The 25,053-nt window shown below is 41.1% G+C and overlaps 1 protein-coding gene and 1 long non-coding RNA gene across 3 annotated transcripts in view; both read right to left on the bottom strand.

Moving 5' to 3' along the window:
* Nucleotides 1–2,454, bottom strand: part of CPNE4 (copine 4) — a 228,343-nt gene extending 225,889 nt beyond the window's left edge. The window contains exon 1 of one of the 2 annotated variants that reach the window (XM_064671603.1): nucleotides 2,257–2,454. The gene's annotated coding sequence lies outside the window, so the exon portion shown is untranslated. Of the gene's footprint in view, nucleotides 1–1,862; nucleotides 2,026–2,256 lie in introns of those variants that run through there. The other variant, XM_064671613.1, reaches the window with a different exon arrangement.
* A 1,467-nt stretch (nucleotides 2,455–3,921) lies between these two features.
* Nucleotides 3,922–24,514, bottom strand: LOC135422464 (uncharacterized). The gene is made up of 6 exons (XR_010434490.1): nucleotides 23,248–24,514; nucleotides 18,970–19,042; nucleotides 9,345–9,507; nucleotides 7,635–7,710; nucleotides 4,732–4,783; nucleotides 3,922–4,357 (listed from the first exon to the last, which is right to left on the bottom strand). It is a non-coding gene; the product is annotated as an uncharacterized LOC135422464 (long non-coding RNA).
* Nucleotides 24,515–25,053: the final 539 nt, after the last annotated feature.

Below are 25,053 nucleotides of genomic sequence, written 5' to 3'. Positions count from 1 at the left end.
TGGTCTTTCAAACTTCCCGAGCAACTTGGCAAGGCACTTAGTCTGTCCACATCCACAGTACTTTCCTAACCCACCCCATGAAGACAAATCAGCAATTGTGATATATGAGTGATAGCTGCCATAAAAATGTCTCCTATAAACCAGCACTGAACATGTAACACCACCATGTATACTCCATTAACTTCTCTGCATATGGAGAGCTCCAAGCTTTGGCATGCTGCTAAGAAGGTAATTTTTCAGTCCAAGGTGCAAATGTCCAATCTCTTGAGCAGAATTACTTACAGTAATTCACCTTAGTTCAGTGTTTCAAACTGGGGTACGTTTAAGCACCCTATTTTAGAAAAATCTCCCCCCAAAGATTAGAAGATGGACAGTTAAACATGACAGCTCAGCTACAGAGTGGCTGCTGAGCTACACAAACTGATAATGCTTTTCACATGTATATTAAGAACCTCCTTTTGAATGTTATTAACAGCTTTCTTGAATACTTTTAACTTTAGTGATACACAATTTGTTTCCTCTTGTCCTAACTCAGGAAAGCTGTTCAGCACATGCCTGAGTTCCTGCCTCACAAAGGATTACTTTAAGGCTGTCTGTAGCTTTCCAGTAATGTGCATTTGAACTCCACAGACCACACCACAATGTTTTTTCCTCGCTTGAATAGCTAGATTGATCAGACTTTCGCCCCTGAAATTTCAAGGAACCAAGAACAAACTTGTGAAATGCCATCCCAAAGGAGGTTTTCTTACCTGAAAATAGTTACAGCACAAAGAAAAGCATTGGGTTTTTTTTGTTCCACCCTCACCAAGTCTGATCCTGTGTTGCTGCCACTTAAAATGCAAGGAAGTTTCCATTTTATTTTACTTACTTTCATGCCTTAAAAAAGAACCCAAACAATTTGACAGAACTCTTGCAGCTGCAACAACAACAAAAGTTCCACAAACAACTGACTAGATTCTGTAAACTGCTTACTGTCAGGTATTTTAGCAGCACAGAAAAAAAAAACAGAACAGCAGTAACTGAATAGTCAGCTCGCAAGTGTGGAAATTGCAACCTCCAAGCTTTTTGAGGAGCAATGCTCTGTTTTCTGTAACATTTCTGCATAACCACACCAGAAAGCATGCTTTTTGGTGAGAGACTGTGATTACATGCATGCCTGTACATCTTCTATTACAGCTGAGTCCCTGGTCCTTGACTAGAGCTTCTGAGGCTCAACAGCAACACAAACAAAATAAAACACTTCCAGGATGAAAACAGTTGACCTGGCACTGCCAGCAAAACACGCGGAGCATTTCTAAATTGCAATCGCTATCTCCAATGAGTGTCACCTGCTTCTCTTTTTAACCCACAAGTTTACTCTTCTTTGAAGCAGGTAAAAAAATCCTTCCGCTCCCCCGGACCCGTCGAGCGGAGAGGGCTTAAAGAGGAGCACTGAACCTAATTTGACTTGAAAGTACTTCAGCTGGACCAGTGAAAACAAGACCCAGATGCAAAGTTACCTAACTGAGCCCGTACTGCACAACTACAGCCAGTTGTGTAACAAACCTCAGGAAAATTTTGCAGCTCTTAATCAGGCAAAACTCCCTGCTGATTTCCACGAGGGAGCTCTCATCAATCAAAAGCTGCGAAAACTGAATCCAGTTTTCTCCCTTTTAATGAAAAGGTTTATTTTGAGCTATGAGAACATAAGATTATATGAACTCGGCAAACCTATAACGCTCACTTTAACGGCACGGAATTCGTCCTGTGTTTAATCTACTAACCACAGAAAATAATCTCATCAGCACTCTGTATTTGGTAGTGTACAGGAAAAAAAGAAACAAGACCTAAACTGACATAAAATAATTTCACAAATAACGGACCTGTTCTCCTGACAGCTAAAAGATGGAGCGGGCAGGGGAAGATCCACAGCTCTTTAATTAAACTCCATTCCCTTTGGGCGAACGGGGAAGACCGGCGTCCCCGCCCGGGTTCCTCCCCGAAGTTGCGCGGCTCCCCGCGGCACCCGGGAAGAGAATCTCCCCGCGATGCGTCCACAAGTGACCGGCGGGGGTCCCGCGACCACGACGAAGCCGCGGCGGGAAGACCCTGACGAAGCGCGGGCGCCGAAGGAGGGAGGAGGGCGGGATGAGAGGCTCCCGCTCCACGTGCGCCCCGCTCCGCTCCGCGACCGGCACCGGCGGCCGGGGCACCACAGCCCGTCCCGCCCGTCCCGCCGCCGCCCGACTTCCCTCGGGGAGCGCCGCCCGCCCCTACCTGCCCGCCGGTGGCGGCGAGACCCCTCCGCCCGCGCCGGGTCCCTCTCAGCGGTCGGCGGGAGGGCAGGAGCGCTGTCCCGCCCGCAGGGCGAGCCCCATGTGAAGAAAAGCGAGGGAGCCCGGTATCTCCACCGCCGCCGCCGAGGGGAGGGGACAGAGGGAGGAGGCAGGAGGGCGGGACGCGCCGGGCGCTCCCCCGCTCGGAGCCGCCCCGGCCCCGCGGTGCCGGAGCCGCGGAGCCCGCGGCAGCGCCCCCTGCGGGGGGCGGCGGGCACGGAGGGGGCGCCGGGGATGCTCGGGGCTTCCCGTGCGCATCTCTGCCCTCCGAGCTGCGAGCACCGAGCTTTTCTCTGGTGCCATTTCGGCACACCTGGGGAGGATTTGCTTGCACTGCTGAGCGGCCGCCAGTATGGGGTTAACTAAGTTCGACCAGTATTTCCGATGAGCCGAATGGTTCAAGTTGAGCATTAGGTTAAATTCGGGCTGTAACACCCACATGCCGGCAGAAGCACAAATGCCCACAAGTCGGGGAGGCAGCAGTGCCAGCCTGCGAGAGTGAAACAGGGTTGAGTGGTTGCTGAGGGGCCACTCTCCCCCTGGCATCGGGGTTCTTGCTGACTCTGCAGTGCCTCGCTAGATGTCCTAACAGGGAGAACGGATAGGATGGCCCCAACTAAGCGAAAAGAGAGTTCTTACAGTCAAAAAACAGCTCAAGGACTTGGGATATCAGGATTCACTGTTTGACTTTGCCTACCTATGGCAGCCACTCAGTTCTTGATCTACTGAGCAACTGTGTCAATGCCAAAGTGTGTTCTTGTGAAAAATCTGGCTGGCTTCCCAGAAATCCTCAGATTACGCAGGGAATTGGATTTACACTTGTCGGTTAAACAAATCCCCAAATATTTGTGGAATATAGCATCTTTGTGCCATAGCTTCTCACCTGTATAATCTAATTTCCTCTCCCTACCTCACAAGAATCTGATGAAGATGAAAATTCATAGATCTATCTGAGACACACCAATTTAAAAATGATAGAGCTCCCAGAGCGTGTCCACTGAGATACAGATGCTGCAGTCATCCCCCAAACAGGCATAAAGATATAAACACAAACCATTTTGAAAAAAGGGTACCTCCAGTGATGAAAATTTTTCAGGAAAGGGAAGGAGTGCAAGACAGAAACAAGTTAGTCTTATGTTATGAACTTGATGCCAGGTGTTTTCTGAGCTGGCAAATCCTGGACTACTGCTCCTGAGCAGTGTGAGGCGTCAAACAGAGAACAGGCAGGCAAACACATTTGCTAGCCCAAACCAGGAACACTCATCACAAGTCTTCCAAATTAAAAATGGTAAGAGTCACCTCTTGAGATATAGCTGAACTCTTCTGTCAGAACCCCCTGATTCTCTGATTAGCGACTTCAATATGATACTGCTGCAAATGTTAGAATTATGCATTGTAAACCTGATCTTTTTTCAAACTGCTGATAACGTGCAACAAAACACAGCATTTTACAGAGCATATTATGCAAGAGATCCTGCTGATTAGTAATTTGTTCACAGCATTAAAATCAAAGATTAGCCTTTCTATTTATACATTCACAGAAATAAACATAAATTACTTTTATAGTACAGTAAGAATTACACAAAACTCATCTAAATACAACAAACAGTATAATTTCCCTTGTCTTTTCTGCTTACCTCTTCTCTGTTACTGTTTTTGTAAAGCTGTGATTTTTTTTCCCTTATGCACCCAGTACATAATAGCATAACCACTAAGCTAATGAAGTTCTCCAGGAAGTCAAGATTTCCCTTAGTTTTACTTGGATCTCACAAGTCTTATAGCTTAATAACAGCAGAATCATATTGCACAGAAATGCATGGGTGAAGCCTCCAGGAAAAAACTGTGTATTAATGCAAAGCCAGGTTTGCTGTCCCAGAATAACTGCTGGGCAAGGCTGCTTGACTCCTAGATTCTGCATGCTGTGTCATGGCTGGGAGCTGTGACAGCTCACTGGAGCTGCTTCCTGCTAACAGCCTCTTGCACACCAGGATGCTTCATGTTTAGCTCGGCTCTCTAGAAAACAGCAAGAAACACAGGATGCCCTGCAGGAATAAGGGAGACCTCATGAATCTGTGACTTTGGCAAGACTTCCACAAAATGTATTTGTGGTCTAGCTGTAGGCTGGAACTTACCAGTGGGATAACCTGCAGTAGGGGACTGTGAGAAGGAGCAGGATCTAACCTCCATCTGTGTTTAGCTGAGTCCAGATGAAGTGTGAGCTCTCTGTTCTTTATCTTACACTCCAACACTTAAATAATACTTCTCACTCTGTGGCACGGATCCTATAAGGGCTCGAATCTCACCCTGTAGTTATGTGCCCACACAGCTACATGCCTTAGCGTTTCCTCTGCTTGCTAATATTACCTGCTAGTATTGCTAAAGCACTGTTAATAGGGCAGAGAGATGCTGTAAGTACCTGCGTCCTCCTGCGGGTGGCATCAGAATATCTTCAGTGGACCAAGGCATGCCTAGGAAAGAGATAGGAGAAGGATGATATTCCTGCTTGCCAACAGCCAGCCTCAGTACACTGCGAGGGCAGCTAAGCAGCTCACATAAACCAGCAGATCTTTAAATTAAACGAATGATTTAAAGTCTTAAGAATTAACTTGTGTGTTAACTAAGTGTAAGTGCAAGCCAGGATATCAAAGGCTACAGATTTAAGCTGTCCACCCACTTGTAACAAGAGCAGAGTGGTTCCGTGGTTTAAACTATTGTGTTACAATTGTCATGCTTGGTTTTGGTGCCTGTATAGATCAGGAAAGACTTTATCACACTGAGACAAGTTAGTGCATAGTCCCAAGCCATTATGCACTCAAGTGCTACTCAAGTTCTAATGTCCAAAGCCTTATGAGTATAACTACTGAGCAAATGAATGCTTTACCTGCAGAGTATCTGTGCTCATTTTAGAATACTTTTTTCAGAATTTGTTCATGCCTTGTACTGTTCAGTTGCCCATATGACTAAATTCTGCTGCCTGAGATGATAACCACAATAAAGCTTAGTCAGCTTATACCCACCAACCATCAACAGTTGTAAATGGAGGAAAGCATGACCTTCAAAAACACAACAGGAAAAATGTTTCTTTCTTTTTTTTTTCCCTTCCTCTCCTTTAAAGGCATTTTAAATGTTAAAAGTTGGTGTTTGCTGCCCTTGCAAGCATGGATCTGCTCACCTGACATTTACATCTGACTTTTCTAACAGACTTGTCCTAGGTTTTGCTTAGGAACTTCATTGACACGCTTGCTTGCAAAAGACCTGGATTAATTGTATTAGAGACCAAATACATGATTTCTACAGTAACTAGTGTTTTAAAGCTTAGGTGTATGAAAGAAAGCTGAGGTTCAAATCACCTGCCTTCTGAAAAACTGAGTTCTTTCAGGGTGTTTCCAGAAAAAGAAATCACACATACTGCCCTAGATCTCATCTCTGATCTATCCTGATAGAGTATTAATTACAGTTTTCCATTTCCTTCAGTGAATTTATTCTTAACAAAGTTATTATCCAAAACCAGCAAGATTTGTTTTCCTGAGATTTAGAGTTATGAATCTGTGTGTACAATAGTCATCATGAGTAGGTGGCACAGAGTCTGTTTTTTTCCTGTCAGCAGTGATGCTATTCTTAGTCTTGTATGTGGTCCTTACGTGTATCAAAATAGGCACAATAGATACATATTGGCAGCTTTGATTGTATTCAGAGATGAGCTGATCTCCCAGTCCAGGAAATGATCCTAAAGCTCTCATTGTGTTGGCAGCAGAATTTTAACCAATGGTTCCCAAGAGCCTCTGCCAGCACATTGTTGCCTTTAGAGGACTCAGAGCTACTAGACATATTAGAGAAAATGAAAATGACATAGGAATTATATATTAAGAAAACAAAACCCAGAAAAAAAATCTACTGTGGCTACAGCTATAGCTTTGGATCCAAATGGTTTTAGAAATCAATCAGGCAGTCGTGTGATGTGTGGCATTATCTGAACCCTTATACTCTTGGCTTCAATTCTTAATCACTCTGGGGTCCCTTAGCACAGCTTTGTAGCACCAAATATCCATAAAGCTGACACCATTGCTGACTGTAGGATGTGGTATTGAGTACTGTGACAAGAGAAGGTACACATTAGCCTGAAGGCAGGCACTGTGCTTTCTAGCAAAAGAAAACTAAGCAATATAAACTCTTGCTGCCACTGCTGAGTCACAGTCATTCATGCCATGGCATGACTGTAAGGAGTCTGAGTAGTGGCCAGCATCTTCCATGAGACAAGACTTATCCCAAGCAAGACAATCATAAGCAATAGCTGATGTAGAAATTGATGCCACTGACTTGGTAAGATTGTATTATCTTCAGTGCCACCTGCTGAGCTATCTTGACATGTCTGGGAATTGACGCTAAGTGAGAGAATGGGAAAAAGGCAAATATATCCTTATTTCTCTAAACCATTCCTTTCTTGACAAAAAATATTTCAAAAGGAAGATAATCAAAGAAAGTGATAAGGTTTTAAGATTCTGAGGTACATAGAATCACCTCACCTTTGCCTACTCAGCTAGCTAAGGGGTCCTTATGCCATTTTGCCATGGGTGGCACTGTTACCCTTCTCCAGTGTGTACCACCCTGTTGTGCAGTCTCACAAAGCCAGCTCTGCTTAGTGATATCAAGTCAATCAACAGAGAAGACTATAAAAATAATCCTACCTCTGAATAAAAACATTTGTCACTGCCCAAAACTTAACAGAGGAAAACTGAATCCTTTCTTAACCTCCTCCAAAAAGTCTCAGGGGGTTTCTTGTGGCTACCGTGACAGTGGCCACCAGTGATGCCAGAGAGCCTCTCCTGTCTTGTAGCAATGCAACTGTCAGTGGACTGCAATGTGGAGTTCATGGCAACTCTGCTTCCACCTGTGGAGTTCAGGCCTTCAGTTCTACTGATTGCAGTACCCGTCCGTATGGCTCTGGCCTGAACGCTTTACATAATTTTTGAAGAACCATGTAGCTCAGCAGAGATCAGAGTAAGCAGGCAACCACACACTTGGCACAGTTTGCAGAACTTGTAGCCGTGCTCAGAACTTAGTACTTCCTAAAACAAAGGAGTCCATTAGAGAAGGGGACCTGTAGCTTCTCTACAGGCTCTATAACTGTATTCAAAAGACGCTCAGCTATAGCTAGTGTATAACATAGATATATATTTCACAATATTGAGGACTTGCCTTACTGCAAGTCCCATAGTGCCACATTCCCCATTTTTCATGAGTCTTCATGATATCAGACAAGTAGTTAGGAGAGGTTATTTGTCTCTCCTACTACAGTATCAATATTTTGGCTCCACTTACCCCTGTGTGGATCTTCAAGCTCAGTACAGGCAGCCAATATGGTCTTTCACTGGTCAATGGACTGGTGATGCAAGACCTGTCCAACACATAGGATGCTGTTGTGGCATCTGGCAATATTGCAAACAGGCATTGGTCAGGGTGTCACAACCAAACTGCCTTCCACATCTCTTGTGGCAAGAGATGAAGGACGCAAGTTCACAGTGGAAGGAAGCTGTTTGCAAGTTTTTTTGTCATACTTGAATTTAACGTGGGTGAATTTAAAAGTCAGTTAAAAATGTAAACTAGCTAGATAAAGACCATGGAAAAGTGAAGACAAATCACAGTATCTAGACAGAGAGATTTTGTTTTAAAGTGGTACTGTGTTATTGAATAAAGTTTTCCTTACAAAAATGGTAGAACTGGGAGGAATTATACTGGGCACCTATACCACCTAACACATTTTGGTCGTAATTTGGCAAGTATATGTTAATATACCAACACTTTTTCCTCTTACCAGTCTCTTCTGTTTTTTGGCAGCCCACAATACTTTTTCTGTGCCCCTTCCACTGCCCTCAGAGCAAAACTGAGAATGAGAAACGGTTCCAACCTAAACCAAGCTCATAATAATTGGTCCATCATAACCTTTTTCTTTATGAAACATGATATTTCACCCAGAAATAAAGATGCAGTTTAGTGTGGGTTTTTTGGTCCATTAGTTAATAAAGGGTAAAGATTACACTTTGGCCATGCTGTTGCCAATGTGAGCTTGGTCATTTGCCATGGTAGTTGCTTCTTGACAGATTTTTAGCTATTGCGTAGCATGTGCATTTCTATCACTCTGTGAAACAGCAATTGATTATGCCAGCCTCAAGCTATTTTACTTGGAATGAAAAACTCTAAAGCTTGTTTAACAGTAAGAGTCCGTTGCTTTCTCTCAACAATTGTCTGAGAAAGAAAAAGCATCTTTTGTTAGAAATAATGGTTTGCTTAAAAACATTCAGGTCCTTTTGTGCTCAAGGTTCACACACAGCAAGAGACATCTGTGTTTCGGTAATAAAAAGTCTCTACCGTCAGGGTCAGAGGTATTTCTTTGCAAGGTACCATGGTTCCTGGCAACACTTAGAGCCCTGATATCATAGAAGATATTTAATAACCCATATGTCACATATCCTACAGATGGCGATTTTTATTGGTTTTTTTATGAGAATATGAATAAGGAGGTACTGTACCAAATGGGATTTTACTAATAAAAGTACATCCAGAGCCCTTAAATTACTTGTTCTCTTCACCATTTAGAGACATAATTAAGCCTGTTCTCTATAATAAGGTAACAGTCTATGAAGGTAAAAATCAGTTTTTCACAATCACAACAGAAAAATTCCTCTTCACATATCCTCTAAGCAAGAAATAGAGGAAAAGCTTTATTTCAGTATCTTCTGATGCAAAGCTAAGCTATTGCTCTGCATAGTGTTTAATAGAAAAAGAGGACACCTTCATGCAGTTGATGAATTCCAGTTTTATTTATAAGATTCTTTAGTATTTCACTGCAGAAAAATGTTAACTTTTCTAATTTGTTCCTACGTTCTCTTACTATTGTTTTATTTTAAACATCAGAAGCAGCTTTCCTAGGCCAAAATTACCTCTAGTGCAACTTTCTTGTAGTCATGCCATTAGGTAATGCCTTCTTTTTAGCAATAATGATTATGGAAACCATTTCTTCCATCTCCTTACCCTTTGCCGTGGAAAGCCAGTTGTGATGTCCAGGGCAAACAAAGAGAGGCCACGACAGTGGTGTTCTGAAAAGGAGAAGGTTGGCTTCATGACTGGAGAAGAAAGAACATCCTGGAGTATTTTCTCTTTTTCATTGGCAGACCCAGAAAGCCTTTGAGATTTCCTGCAAAACAGCTGGGAATTAATGCGGAGACAAACATAATTTTACCATTAACCCTTGCAAAGCAATTAAAGAGTCAGAAGTAAATTCACCAATGTCTGGCAGTGATCATTCGCAGACTAGTCACAACAATATGATTTCCTGCTTCTTTCAATAGCTGACCCGGAAGCAGCCACAGCCTGGCTTTTATTTCTGTATTGTGCAACGGTGTCAGTATGTTCACCTGAAATGGTATTATTGCACATGGCTGTTTTGGCTCTTCACCTCCCACTCTTTAAAGAGAGTGCAACCATCCTGGAACAGGTAAGAGAAGGCAGATTTCCAGTCAAGTAGCCACTGAATGGACAGATCCGGAAGCTCATAAATGCATTAACAGGAATTATGTGAGAAATTCAAGACTGCTGAAAAATTAATTTTCTGTGTCTTAGGATATCAGATTTAGTTCTGCTAAACGTGAAATTCAATTTTTATAAGTTCAATTTTTATTATTGCAGAAGCTGGCCTGGACACCAGCTTGACTTCTGTGAAGCATAAATTGGGGACATTAATTGCTGAAACTAGTATCACAATAGGAGCCAGGGATCCCAGCTGAAACCGAAGCCCCCTGGGTTGGGACTTTACAGGAAAAAAATAAGCAGCCAGTCCCTGTGCCAAAGCAGATGATTAGATACAATGCATGTGACAAGGCAAACAGTGGCACAGATTAAAAGTGTGATTTATTGAAAGAATTTGTTAAAGAGCTAACAGAAAACCCATAACTTCCAATAACACCCTTGCCACTTCAGCACCTGGTGTGCAAAACTCCCAAGAATAACCAAACAGTCTCAACTCACCTACAGGTTTTGAGCACAGGGAAGTACTTACTACTAAGCAACTGATTCTTATTCAAGAAAAGGGTAAACTTTATGGTTGGAAGTGTATAGTGAATCCAGTGAAAACTTCAGGCAATCTAAGCAATCTGGATTGGGATAAATCCCAGATTTTCAGAAGAGAGGCATAGAGTTACCCCGCAAATGTGTGTGCACACAGCATATTTTCCACAACTGGTTAGCAAAAACTGTAGCAAGGACGGGGTGAGGAGGTGTCAGATGTAAACAAAGAGGCCTGAGCCATTCTGCCAGCTGCTGTAAATAGTGCTAAGAGAAAGATCTACCACAGTGGCAAGAGTGGTGGAGGCCTTCAGAGGTGATGAAAATATACACAGAAAGCATTTACACAAAAGGATGCTTGAAAAGTGTTATTTGCAGTTATTTTTACTAGTAACATGTGAAGCAGGATGCTGATCATTTTTTCTCTTGTTGTTTCTGCTCTCCTAGCAACAGAAAAAGTGTTTTTAACAGGTGTGAGCAACAGAAATTCAAAAAGAAGATAAAATACACCAAGTGAAACAAGAATAAGGTGATCCTCTACGAGGAGATTCTTGCCCTGTCAGATTACAAGGGTGCTCTGAAGAATTTCATGGGGAACAGTCACAGCAAATCACATGACAAAACAAGAGCTTGAGAAAAACCCACCTGTTATATTTGTAACTGCACTTTTCAGAACTTATGACTATGTAAAAATTACTTGTTTAGGAGTGCAGCTTTTCATAATGCACAGCAAATCCCAACCCCTCACTGACAAGATTAGGAAGAAATTTTGCCAATGCACAGGTTATTCTCCATCAATTACCTGTCCACTGGGGCAATGTTAGAATTCACAAAGATAAGGTGTCAGAATAAGATGAAGCGTTGGTCTGATTCAGCATGAAAAGTTCTTACATGCTGTTGCTTAAGGTTTTCCCCAAAGTGCTGACTTTTATTCTCCCTGATTTTAGCTTATACACAAGTGTATTAAAAGAAAAAAGAAAGATTGTCATCCTCCTTTCTTTAGACAGCTGTGCGTGCACGTATTTTTTTCAGCCTATAACTGGGCTTTCAAAATGGGATCTGTGATGTTTCAATGTTTCAGCCGTTTTGCGTCATAAATAAAAGGATTGAGGAATCCTTAGATTTCCTACAGAAAGGCTTTCTTTTGTACTGTGGGTAACACTGCTGAGCTGATATTTTTCTGCATAGTTGCTGAAGATGGAGGCTAAAGGTAATGAGAAGAACTTCAAGGGCACTGTGATTTATACCTAAGTTTTAATGAGGAAGAGTTATCTCCTGATGTGTCCCTTTTCAACTTTTTTTTTTCAACTTAACAAAATATTTCCAAGAGTCTACCCTGATTGACCCGAACCTGTGAAGAAGACATTCAAACATCTGCTAAAAGCATTTTTATATAGCACCTTGCTTAAATTAAAAATGTTAGCTGAAGTTCTAATTCATGACCAAAGGAAAAGGGGACATGTGCACATCTGTGCCTCAGAACAGTTCTGATGCTCCATGCAGGTAGCCTATGGAAAAAATCAGAAATTTGTGGGTTTATCCTTTCTAGGTTCCTTTTTTATCTTCTTTGTATGTGTCCTGCATCTCTTCAAGGACCTTACATCTGGCATGTCATCTGGGCTTCCATTTTTATTTTCTGTCTCCTTCCTCACCCCCCATCTACTAAGTTTTCCAGCTCTCTTTCACTCACCATAGGTTTGGGTTTATTTTCCTTTCCAAACAATATTCAGGACTATCTACATTATCATTAATGACATATTTTATCATTTTATTAACAATCTTTCATTATGCATCTGCTGTATTGCTGAAGCCAATTAGGATAATAATTACCTTCCTGTGCCTGAGCAGCAAATTGGCTTAGCTCCAGAAAAAGGTGTTCCACAGGAAGGTTTCCCACTAAAAAGTAACTTACAGCATGCAGTAGCCTCAATGCTATTGACCCTATTTACTGTGTCCTATCTAGCCACAGTGTTTATTTCCCACAGCAAATTCATCAATGATGAATCAGTGGGTTCAGCAGCTCCTGTCAAAAGATTTGCACTTGCTTACTGGAGGGAAGCCTGCATCATCTGTTATCCACAGGCTGCTCTCAAGGGTCATCATTAGCTAAGAAAGAGCCTGCTATTTCTCATATGCCATTCTCTAGCCACACACAAATCAGCTGCTGAAGTCTTTCTGGGTTCTTGGAGGCCATCCACTGTAACAGTCAAGGCTTGAGGGCATGACCGGCCTTGGTTGTCTCTGCCCAGTCTCCAGGGGCTTTTCTCAACCCTGACCAATGTCCAGCATGCCCAGGACCATCAGACCCTGCCCCATCAGTCATGTACCAGGGCCAGTCTCCAGCATCCTGCAGCCTTGCCTGGCCACAGACCCCACTGATTTGGGTCCACATCCCATCCCATCCCATCCCATCCCATCCCATCCCATCCCATCCCATCCTATCCCATCCTATCCCATCCCTGTGCCCATGAAGATGTCTGATGCCCAGGGCTGGGGCTGCCTCGCTTCTGGGATGGTGGCATGGGCCCTGATTTGTGAGGTCCTCTCCTGCTGCCCTGGGAAGTACCCCTGGGTTCTTGTCCTCTAGGGAGTAGCTGGCGTATGCTGCACCCTGAAAATAACCACTCTAAAATCTTTTTATGCAGGACTCATTGGAAGAGTTGGTAACAGGGATACTGAGGGGCTAAACAAAAAATACTATTTATGAGTGTTGAGATTTTCCTTCCAGAGAGAAGTTAGTAAGTGAGGTATTTTTCCTAGCTATGGACAGAAACAGATATGGATCACCAGGAAGAAATAAAAGGGACCAGTTGAATAGGATAACATCAGCATGAAGTTACTGCAACCATCACCTCTTCTCCTGCTCCTGTTTGGGTCAGTTTTTATTCTGGACTGCACCTTTGCCTCCCTCCCAGCACTTTAAAGTTCACACTTCCTAGCTACAAAGGCAACGGGACATGGAGGTCTCTGTAAGAGCCCTGACAAGTTATACAGAATCAAATGAGCCACCATTCAGTGTCTATACAATTGCAAGTATTCAAACACTGTTTGCTACATCTGTTCCATTGCCCAGGCCAGTATCTGTCTTGATTCATCCATGCCTTTGACCATCAGCTGGAACATGTCCTCTGTCCATAACAGGGGAAGAGCACATCTTCCACATCAGCCACCTCTCAGATACAGCCCCAACCTCGGCCAGCCATCTCCAACCCTGGTACCAAGGGCCCTCACAATTCCAGAGTTTGACCAACAACTAACAGGAGTGGTTTGCACAGGATATCCTAGGCTCTGCTCACAGCTGTGTGAAATCAGAAGGTAGCACATTCCTACCTTGGCTGGAGCTCTCCCCAGGCATTCACCTTCTATTTTCTTTTCTGTGACTCTTCCCAAGACAGTGGAGTTGCACGGTCTTTCATCTCCACTGTGCTGCCCATCGGTCACATTCCCAGATGTGCTTTTTGATCTTCTTTCCAGCCTGCCGCTCTGCTAACAGAAGTCGTTTTCTGTCAGCATTACACAGCATACTGTGAAAGGTGAGCCTTTCATATTCCTGCTGGGGCCACCCCACACAGATTTCCATCAAAGTGGGTTCTCCTCTCTCTACAGCCCTACCATGCTTGGAGAGTGCCCATCAATTCGGATGGCAGCAGGCAACACCTCTGAATCAAACACTTCTTAGCTGTTGCTTTCAAGTTTTATTAATGTTTGTTAATTCCTGCTGATATCTTGCCAAAAGCATTTTTTAAAAGTGGTAAAACAGTTAGAAAGTATCCATACTTTTTTTCCCCCCCTTCCTGGATGCTGCACAAATTGATTATTAGAGAAAGCCTAATTCATTATCCACAAATAGTTCATAACCCAAATACACTGCCACCGGAACATATTTATTTTCAGTTGAAGTATTCTGTTCTGTTGAAGTATTCTTCTTCATAAAGTCCTTCACTTCTGAAGCATGACAATAAAAAAATTGCTGTGGAAATCTGAGGGCAGAGGATGACTAACCCCTTATTCCAGCACTTGGGAAGGTGACAAGTCTGCATTTATTTTCTTACCAGCTACAGCACAGCAAGGAAGAGTTTACTCCCCTCAGTCTAGAGTTTTCACTATAACAGTAATAGCAGCAGAACTTGGACAATTATCTGCATTTCTAAAGAATTTTAAGCATTAATACTTTGAGCCTCACACCTTCTCAAACATGAGGAAGAAAACTGAAGTAACTTGCCATTGAGAAATCGCCCAAACCACAATTATCCTTCAGGAGCTCCAAATGTATTCACACTTTTGTCTTTACAGTCTGCCAGTTGCTCAGATAACACTGCATTTATTGTATTTTTCCTTCTCCATATCGATAGGCACATCATCTGTAAGTAAAAAAGATACTTGCATTCTAACAAAGAATCTGGAAAAACACTCCTCAAGAAACAAAGATGCAGCCAAGTACTAATATAAGAAAAAACACAATATAAAATACAAGGAACAAAGCTGAGATTATGCCCCACAGTCTGTCTGTAGTTGTCAAAATGTCCAGGTGTTTACTACCCTCTCATAGACATTTTAAACATGCATTCTGCAGATGGGCAGATGGAATATAGATCCCAGGGTTGACTGTGAAATATCCTTACTTTTATATTTCTGTTTCACTACTAAACAAAGGTATTTACCTGTTCATAAAACACAGACCCCAGTGTACAAAACATTTCCCATTCTTAGTGCTACAGAAATCTAAATAGGAAACCCTCGTGACTTAATTTTAACTCTAAAAGAAGGTGCTGTAAGAGGACTCAGCTCACAGACAAATATCTGGTGAAAATAACAAGTCTTCCATCTCCTCACATGACATTAATGACCTGCTAGTTCTTCCTGGCTGGATTTACACACTGATAGTGTCACAGCCATAGATCTATCCTCATTGCACATTATTACTGTCCCAGGGCATGCCTAACAGGTGAAACTGAGTGGCAGAGGGAGAGCTATTTCAGAATGATGATCTCTGTGTACAGTACACTCCAGAGTACATGTAACCTTTTTCCAAACCATTATGTCTCTCCTATGGGGAAATAGGTATTCTGAAATACTACAACTTTTATTCTGTCAGAGAATTCTCATAGGGAAGCATTCCAATACTACTATAAAGGAATAATTTATGCCAGTTCTGTTGGTTAAGTCTTAAGCCTCCTGTAAATTCATCACACATTTCTACGAACAGAAAGAAAACTGAAGATACTGCCAGTGAGCAGAACACCTTTCACATCAGCTCTTTCGCACAAAAGCAACACTTTTTGGGGCTGTACAGAAAACACATCCAGAGACACGAAGCAGTGGTAGAGCATGACCAGGTTATGCTATTTTACTGTTCACCATTAAGCCTTTTCACGCTGACAGTAAAACTCCACTGCATCCATAGATGCTTATTACCATTCCAGGAAGGAGCTACGCAACTCGTGTGGCTTTCCTATATTCTGTAATTCATACAGGGTAAATTCTATTTATTTCAGTTCCATAGACTTAGTAATTCCAAAAATGAGCAAACAAGCAAACACCTCTTGACGTTACTTGCAACTGTGTGTAATATTTGCCCCTGTGTTCCAGAGGTTTCAGAGACACATAGACAAGGAGTGTCTGGGAAGGTAAACTGAGGCAATGTAGGGGGAATGTCTTTTATTCAAGGTCTCACAGCAAGTCAAAAGCATCATCAAAAATACTAGGCTTTCCCAATTCACAGTGCAGGACCTACCTGGATTTTAGAGACTACAGTGACTACAAAATAGAAGTTTATTGTTATGAGCCCTGAAAAACCTTTACCATTCCATACTGTGCAACTACAAGATGACCACAAAATCACTCTGCATATGTTATGTGCCTGCTGGCAAACACAGGGTCAGCAAGAGATTTTTTTAACAGAAATAAAACTAGGGAAAATCCAGATAAAATGGTAATCTTAAGGGAGATTAAAGCTCAAAAGAATGAAAGGTCTGAATTTCTTACTCCATGACACATGCTGATAAAGTATTTCAGTCTTCTGAGCAATGAAGATCAGATGGACACCCTCAGAAGACCCCTGATGTCAAATCCTCAGTGAGGGACACTTTAGACATCCATGGACCTGGCAGTCAAACTTCATTCAGAGCCCACAGGGATGTGCCCCTGCCCTGTAAGGCATACCAGACTGCAGGTGACCTCTTGTCACCAACCTGTCAGAGCAAAAATGAGAATGACCACTTTCAAAGTAAGGATATGCAGAAAATGAATGCAGTTACATTAAGATTTTTCAAAAGAAAGCATTTTTACTTGCACAGAAGTGCTTAAATTGACCTCTTTCCAGGACTAAAGTTCACTCTGGATCTTGTTGAGCAAAAGATAACAATTGAGGTGTTGCCCCCTACAGTGACCTGCAGACATTCTTGTAGTGTCAGGTAATACTTCAGATGGAAAGAGTATTAGTGTGGTTGATGAAAAGGTGCAGCACATTTTCATACTTCACAGCTTGATCAGCTTCTCTGAAGGGCAAATAGAGTAAGAAAAAGCAACATTAAATTCCTTACTCCCATCCTACCACCTGAAATATCTGTTGATGCTGCACTTCCTACTAGCTCCAAAATCCAGGCAAGTTTGAGGAAAACAAAATCTACCCTCAAGATATGCTACAGCTTTCACAGTTAATTTCTGTACAAATGCTAAATATCTATTCTGGAGTAGAGGAAAGCACTTCAGGATGATGCTGGGGTACAGAATTATATCCCATGGTTTGTATGGTTTCCCTTCAGCACTGATTTTTGCTTAGTGTTATAGTCTGATCTTGAATCATTAATGGAACTTTTAAGCTTATATAAGAACTGGGCAATATTCTCTAGGGGTTGGAGTGAGTACCTAGTGTACTGATTCACGTAATTTCTCTGTGGGCATTTCCCAAACCTATATCCTCAGAGGATCTAAGTAGTCCAATGTATCTTTCTGTTCTATTGTTCAAAATGACTAAAAATGCTTGGTAACTTCATAATAAGTTTCTGCTAAGGAGGATCTGGTTCTTTTATGTAAAATGATAATATGTCAATACTTCATAACTGAGATATGTTGGAGAGGTTTTCTTCCTTTAGCCAGCTATTTAAAATAGCTAGTGATGTGTGATGTATATTTTTAGATGCTGTCAGGAAATGCTATTTTTGATGATACAATATGTCTGTTTTTCCTTACCACAGAGGAAGACAGTGATGGTGGACTGAACATGTTTCCCCCCCCCCAAAATGGCATATCTTTGGGGAAACATCAAGAGAAGTGACAACACATACACAAGAAAAAGAGCATAATTTAACAGTCGCTGCCATAAGATCGACTATTTAATTGAAAGAAAGAAAATCTTTCCTGGTTGATTTTTTCCAAGGAAATTAGTGTCTTATCAACCTTAAACCTACTCCTGCCCTCCCTGCAATCAGTAGTAGACTTGACTGCTTTCAGTCAGACCTTGGGCAATTCACTTATTACTCTTGCTGTTATTGGATTAGAGAGAAGAGTCTGCTAATAAATTAGCACTCTAATACCAGTATCAGCCTCACAAAGTAGCAGACAGAGGCTGTAATTTGTGAGCTGGTTTGTGGTGAGATAGCTGTAGGTGTGTGCAGTAGGAGTATAATACAGGCATCAGGACTGTGTTGTGATTCATGTTGTAGATCTTAATATAAACTAAGAAGGAAAACACATTTATTAAGAACTAGAGTGTGCCCATTCCTTGCAGGGACACACAGAAGCAGAGGAGGAGTGTGGTCTCTATACCCAGTGGTCTCATTATCAGCAACTAATGCTGTGCCAAAGCGCTGGCTTTGCTCTTTAAGACCAGAGACAACAGACTGCTAAGTTCATCTTTGGCCTTTGCACACACAAATGTAATTGATCTGTAATTAAAAAAAAACAAACAAACAAACCAAAAGCAACCCAGCCCAACCAAGCAAACAAAATCAAGCCAAACAAAACAAACAAACAAAAAACAAGCATAAAATTGGAAAGACTTCTAGTAAAATGAAACAAAATCCCCGAAGGACATCACTACAGGGTGGACGATAATATGTGTGAGAACAGTAACTGGCACAGGCCAAAGACCTCTCAGTTTCTTCAGTAAAAGGAAAGAGCAGAATCTGTCCATGACATGAAAGCCCTTCAGTGTAACAGTGTTGGTTCAAACACAGCATAACCTGTGATGGCATACAGGGAGGAGATAGCTGCTTCTGACCTGATCAGCTCCTACAGGACTGAGCGTTTGCAGCACAAGCCACTCTGCTTTCCAATTGCTGCCTTCTAATCTCATCCTTAAGGACTGGACAAAAAAACTGGTTAGAAGACTGTTCTGACAGATAAAGAATGAGCCTCAGGAGCAACATGACGCATAGCAAAGTACCCTGATTCTGACTGCTGAAGTTTATATATTGCTCCTAACTAATCCCAACTGAACCTCCACTATCTTCCCTGGAGTTAAAATACAAAAGAGTTTTGCCCATTTTATCCAAAACCAATAGCAAAATCCAGAAGTCAGATGAGAAGTTGCCCCAGGTTGGTGGCAAGTAACAAATCCAGGCTCCTCCCATAAGAAGCACCCGTAGTTACATACCTTCTGAAACACCAACATGGCTCTTTCCTGGCATAGCAATCTGCTCCTGAACAGTGGATTTTCAGGCAATGAACTGCAAAATAAATCATAGAGATGTTCCAGAATCTGTATATGCATAATATCAGGAGTCAAAACATTATAAACTCATCACTGTTCCACTGTAGCTATAAAAACATAAGATACTGGAGTCCTAAAACTGATTATTATCCCACAGAAGCTGGACCACATGTGATGCCATTTTGGATAAGAATATGTCCTATGGATGACAGGACAACCAAGTATGGCCAACAGCTGCAAGAGACTCTTCTCTTTCCTCTAAATTTCTTGATCTTCAGAGTTACAGGTTTTCATCCAGTTGGTGGGTCAACAGAGCCTAGGGCAGAGGTCTGGCCTCAAAGGTATGAGCTGTAGGACTGTCTCCTGGTCCAGCAAATGAACTATCTTCTGCCTGCCCAGGGTCATTAGTCTACCTATGTACAGTCAGGGACCTTATTGTTATATACAAATCAAAGTTCCTGTGCGCTGGACACTTCAAAAATAGTGAAAGACCTTGCCCAAAGGACCTTGAAGCCCAATATAAGAAACTAGCAATATTTCAGTGACATTTTCACAATCAGTGAAGTCAGATACTCTGTTACAGATGACTGTAACTACAACATGCTTGCCAAATTGATTTTAAGTGAGAATTAGGTGATAGGTTTTCATTCTGTCACTGTTCCTCACTAAAGGTGTGGTCTAAACTGAGTTTTTTATGAGATAAAGGCTCTAATATTTTGCCCAGGTCTCCACACAACTCAGAAAAGGAAGCTACTTACTGCATCATTTTCCCTTGAAAGAGCAAGAACACTTGGTCCAGATGTCCACGGAACATAGGACCAAAGAGCTGCAGGTTTGTGGAAGGGATGTATAAGTTGCAATGCACCCCTGCATCTGCAGGTGACTGCAGATGCATACTTCCTTGCAAAATTTCCAGTCTCCCCCAGCAACAGAAAATTCCACAAGTTAAATTTGCTACTAGTAAGTTGCCAAGTTCATAATGCCTTAAGGTAGTTAGGTACAGACAGTCTTACAACACTAGCTGAACTTCATTCCAGGGAAACAACTCCCTAACTTTTTTAAAACAGCTGGTAAGCCTTGACCCTTGATATATCTTGCAGAGCTGCAGTATGGTAAACTGCCAGCTGGTATGCTAGAGAGCATCATCTTGCTGCTGTCAAAGCAGAAGGTGCAGAAGCTGCAGTGAAAACAATCTGCAGTTTTTATTTAATTCTTTTTTTTTTTGGTTTCTGCACTGGCTTGGAACAGCATTAGGGATTCAGAGGGTCTGAGACAAGTAGGAGAGATGAGCTGGAGAAGGCAGGGAGGCTCAATTCCTGGAGCAAGGAGAAAGTGCTGGGATGCTTTTATTTCAGAGAAAGAGGGAGGATTGTTGAAAGTTTAGTGAAAAAGTGGGATATTTGGCAGCAAATATTTCCAGGCTGGCATAGATATATTCAGTCAGTTCTATAGCTTGCAAAGTATCTTCCATATGTAGCTTTTCCCTCAGAAGGGTGAAAAAATTTCACTGTGTGTAACAGAGTTATAGTGAAACAATTTAATAACTGACACAATAACCAGCTTCTGCAATTCTATGTGTACCTTTTCTTTCCTTCTATAAATGTAGAGCTTATACTTGTGTGTATGTGGTAGTAATGTTCTGCAAGCTTCCTTGGATAGTGAGAAAGTATCTCAGATGTATTTGCACTTATAAATGATTCTACATTCAAAATTTCTGAATGATGTGCTGCATAAAACCACCTTGCCAGGCCACTTTCTGTCAGTGTGGTTACTAGAAGGAGCAGACCCAAGAAACTCAGAAATCAAAGGTGCAGGCAGTACAGTAAACATAGTTTATACTTCAAAAATTTGCTCACAAAATCTTATTCTTCAATAGGTAACTTTCCATTTTAGCTATTTTATTTTATTATTCCTTCATAAATGAGTTTTCTTCTCTATTTTCAGTGAGCTTTCATTATTAATTTCTATAGAAGAGTTAGCTGACTGCAGTTATGTTGTCTTATTTGATCATCCATTCAACCCACTGCATCTTACAGGATTAGTCAGGAAACAGGAGAGCACAAACTATTGAATTTTGGGCTTTGAATCTCTCATGTGTAGTTCAGATCACTAAAAGGGCCACTGCAATTTAATTACTCACTAAAATCAAGAAGACAAGTGCTGAGCAGTGATGAACTGTATTTTTTCCCAAAGTCCTCACCAGCAGTCAGCATTTATTCAGAAGTGCTTTACTGGTTCTTTTTCTGGCAGGGAATAAGCTGCATCACATCATTTTAAGGGCCAAAGTACTTCTGCTTGACACTCTCAAATCCCTTATCATTTTAAAGCAAGTGCAAACTTAATTTGTCTCCATAATCTAGCATCAAATTCCCACAGCCATCTGCGACCTTCCTTCTGTATCTTTTACACATATAAAGCATTTCTTTTTAGTTGTACTAAAATAAAATGTCTGTGACAGAAGCATTTGTTTTACGCAAGATATCTGATGGAACTGTAGCTTTGGAAATTTCTAGCAGCCATTCTTAGACATCTGGACAGTTGTGTAATAAATTGCTTCTAGGACAATGAAATAACCAAACTTATACCTCATATGCCCAGTTGTCTCATTGGAATCATATAAAAGATGATGCTCCCTTTTCCCCATTATCAGTCCCATGGAAAAGCTTAGAGGAAGAAGGAAGGTACAAGTTCATTGCCACATCTTAGAGTATAGCATAATAGGTGGTGTTTCCACCCATGTCACTCACAGAAGATCCATGTAAACTGGTTGTTTTGCCAGTACCTTCTTTCAAATACAAATCCTTTCTGTGCACAGAACTAATCTGAGCAGTGACCACCATAATGGGGATACAACACTGTATCTGGAGCTTTTCTTGACAGAGTGAACTCAATATTAGAGAAATGTTGGGCTCTCAGAATAGACAGCTGAGGAAGGCTGTTGCCTCTGACCTCATATTTCTTCTAACCTACATTTCTATTTCCAGATGTTTGTTTTAAAAATTAAGCTTCTGCTCTTCAAAATGTGACAAACTGACTGTATGGAAGTGAAATTTTCTGTCTAGAGAAGGCTTACCTGTCGAGGCTTATCATCACAAAAGTAGAGAAGATACATCCATGCTGTTGATTAATTGCAGTGCAAAATCTCAGGGGTAAAACATTTCAGCCCCCACAATTCCTTCAGATATGAGTGTTTGTTTTTTTCAGGAAATCCTCAAAATGTTTAGGTGGGTATTCTCATATCAGGATCTAGACTTTCATTTCTATCTTACAGCTGCTCAAATAGTTCAGCCATATCTGTCTGACAGCTTGTGAAAGGGATTTATAACCACCTGAATGCAATACAAGGCTTTTGGTAGAAATAAAGTGTTGGAACCATTATCCTGTTGTTTTGAATCAAGAGGATCCATTTGAACTACATGATCATATTCCAAGTTTGGGGGGAACATCTTGCAGGACCTTTTTAATACATACAATACTTGCATAAGAGTCATCATCATACAAATCAAAGTTTGAGTAGGATTTTTCTTTTATATAATCATGTCAGGAAAACTCCCTCTCTTTTTTAATTATTCATCAGTCAGCCAAGTCCAGACACAGAGTAATATTTCAGAAAGAACAACTTGGTCTGTGGGCACAAAATCTTTCATGACCTTTACAAACCCTTGCATGGACTGTCTTGTGGATAGAGATGTTGCTGCCAGAGTCCATTTTTTCACCTTTGTTCACTTAAGACTGGTAGAGATTTTTTTGCAAAATCAAAATCTGCTAACTAGACAAATATATTTATTTGCTTCTTTCCCCAAGGACACAGTATTTCAGTGAACAACCTCATAAACTTTTCAAGAAAACTCAGTGTGGATGGAGCTTCCACTGCATCACTGTATGTCATAATGCAGATTCTCAGATGAACAGTAACATTTACTGCTTTGAGACTATAAGCAGACTTTTCTGGTCCTCATTATTTCACACTCAGTCACGTGCCAGGAATGTGCAGTTTTCCATAAAATAGCAAAAAAAACAAAAGCAAAAAATGAACCAAACAAAAACAAACAACCCCCCCCAACAAACAAAATACTGAGAAGGGGATGAGAAGTGACAAGATGACCTATTAGGTTATACTTCAGCCTTAACAATAATAAAAGACATTTCTACACAGAATAGAATATGGTGATAAATATGTCTTCAGGTAGTTGTGAGAAACAGCTGCTATCTATTAAGTACCTTCATTAGAAGGATGGATTTCCATCTTCAAAGCTCATTTGGGAAGGAGCCAAAGAGTGGTTTTAAGAAGCACAGGTGTCCACATTCAGGTCCTTTCTAGTTCTTCCAGTGATGATGGGAAGTCACTTTGGCTCTGAAAGATTAGGAAAGAGAGATTAGTGGAGGGTTCCTGAGGAGGCACATTGAAGTTAGAAGACCTGCAACCATTAATAGCAATTGAGATTCTGAGATTTCCTCACAGTTTTCAGAGTCTACCTTTTTTCTCCTTTTTAATCATGCAATTTCTTACTGGAAAGAAGAAAGAATTAACAAATCTACCAAAGACAAACTAACTAAACAGTCCACAAAAGCAGAGAAAGAAACACTTCACAAGATAAAATGAGAGAACAGTTTTCTTCCTTGTCACATTGCCCTCACCAAGTTTCCCTTTAATTGAGGTTAGAAGTCAGCTCTATAATTCTAATTGTACTGTAATTGTCTGCTGTGTATGTTTAACACCTGTCTGTGACAAAACAATCAATACCAGTTAACTTTGTTTTGCCTTTTCTCCCTTACGTGGCAAGTATTCTTCCTTTTAGCTTGTGTCACAGTTTATATTATCTTTGTTGACAACACAATTTGCAAGGGAGTCCCCTCTTCACTATTATGTTAATCATTTCAGAAGGTAAATACACAGTGTTAATCCCTAAAAAACAGGCAAATGGAACACCACTGTGTACCTGGCTGTAGCCTTAAAATTGAAATGACAGAGCTATTTTGTCTGAGTGCAATGGCACTGATCTCTTTCTTTCCATAAAATTATGCAACCATACATCAAACCAGTGGTTCCATCATCTGAGTGTCTAGCAAACAAAACTGGACATGTTATCCTGGACCCTGAATTTCTGTTATATGGACAGCTGTACTAAATATTTGGTTGCTGACAGACCATCTGCAAGACATGTCACTATAAATTGATTTATGGGGGATGGAAGGTAAAATTCTCTGAAGACAGAGAGTTAGACTTGCAATTTCAGAAGATTTTCCTCCTTAACTACTGCAGTTAGACTGAAGATTGGCAAGAAAAAACAAACACAGATGTTCCCCACTTTTGACTAGTGCTTGGTGATAGGCAGAATACAAATGTCCCAAATCTTCCCTTGGTAAAAGGCCATGAGAACGCTGGGTCCTTGTCTAAGTTTTTGCATATGATTCCAAAAATCTTCCACTCTAATGAAGTCTTCTCTGAGCTTGTTCTTACATGGAGAAATAAGCTGAAACATTGAAAGAACAAACACAAAGGGATTGGTATCATTTTTATCCATTTTTATGTTTGAATGAAGCAGTGACAATCCCAAAATTTTTATCTAGGAAACATAGCATTTAGAATGTCTTTAAAAATTTCCCATGAAGAATATAGGTTGCATAAATTAGTATTTACCAGTGAAACCAAAAGTTTTGCTCCAAACTTAACAGTGAACTAATATTATATATCATATTTAGGTATGCCTGTTTTTCACAGGATAAAAGTTTTGAAAGTCTCTCCTCAAGATAGTCCTTGCTGAACAAAACCCAAGAAGTTTATCAAAATATATTTTCAGTCAATGGAGTTGGAAAAAGTTTAAGACAAGGCATCTAGGTTCCTAAATATTTATTTGAGTCAAAGCTCTGAGCCATGACAGGTAAAAGCATTCAAAATATAAAAGATATTAAAAAAGCCCACAACGCCAGTGGGTAAAACATAAGGGCTATGTGACATCCTGCAGTTATCTATGGCAGCTTAATAGCATTTCAGGGATATAATAAATACAGCAAAAATTTCTCCAG

The sequence above is a fragment of the Pseudopipra pipra genome, chromosome 1, assembly GCF_036250125.1.
Source record: "Pseudopipra pipra isolate bDixPip1 chromosome 1, bDixPip1.hap1, whole genome shotgun sequence".
Taxonomy (NCBI): domain Eukaryota; kingdom Metazoa; phylum Chordata; class Aves; order Passeriformes; family Pipridae; genus Pseudopipra; species Pseudopipra pipra.
Note: the sequence above shows the minus strand (reverse complement) of the source record. Positions and strands in the feature narration are given on the sequence as shown.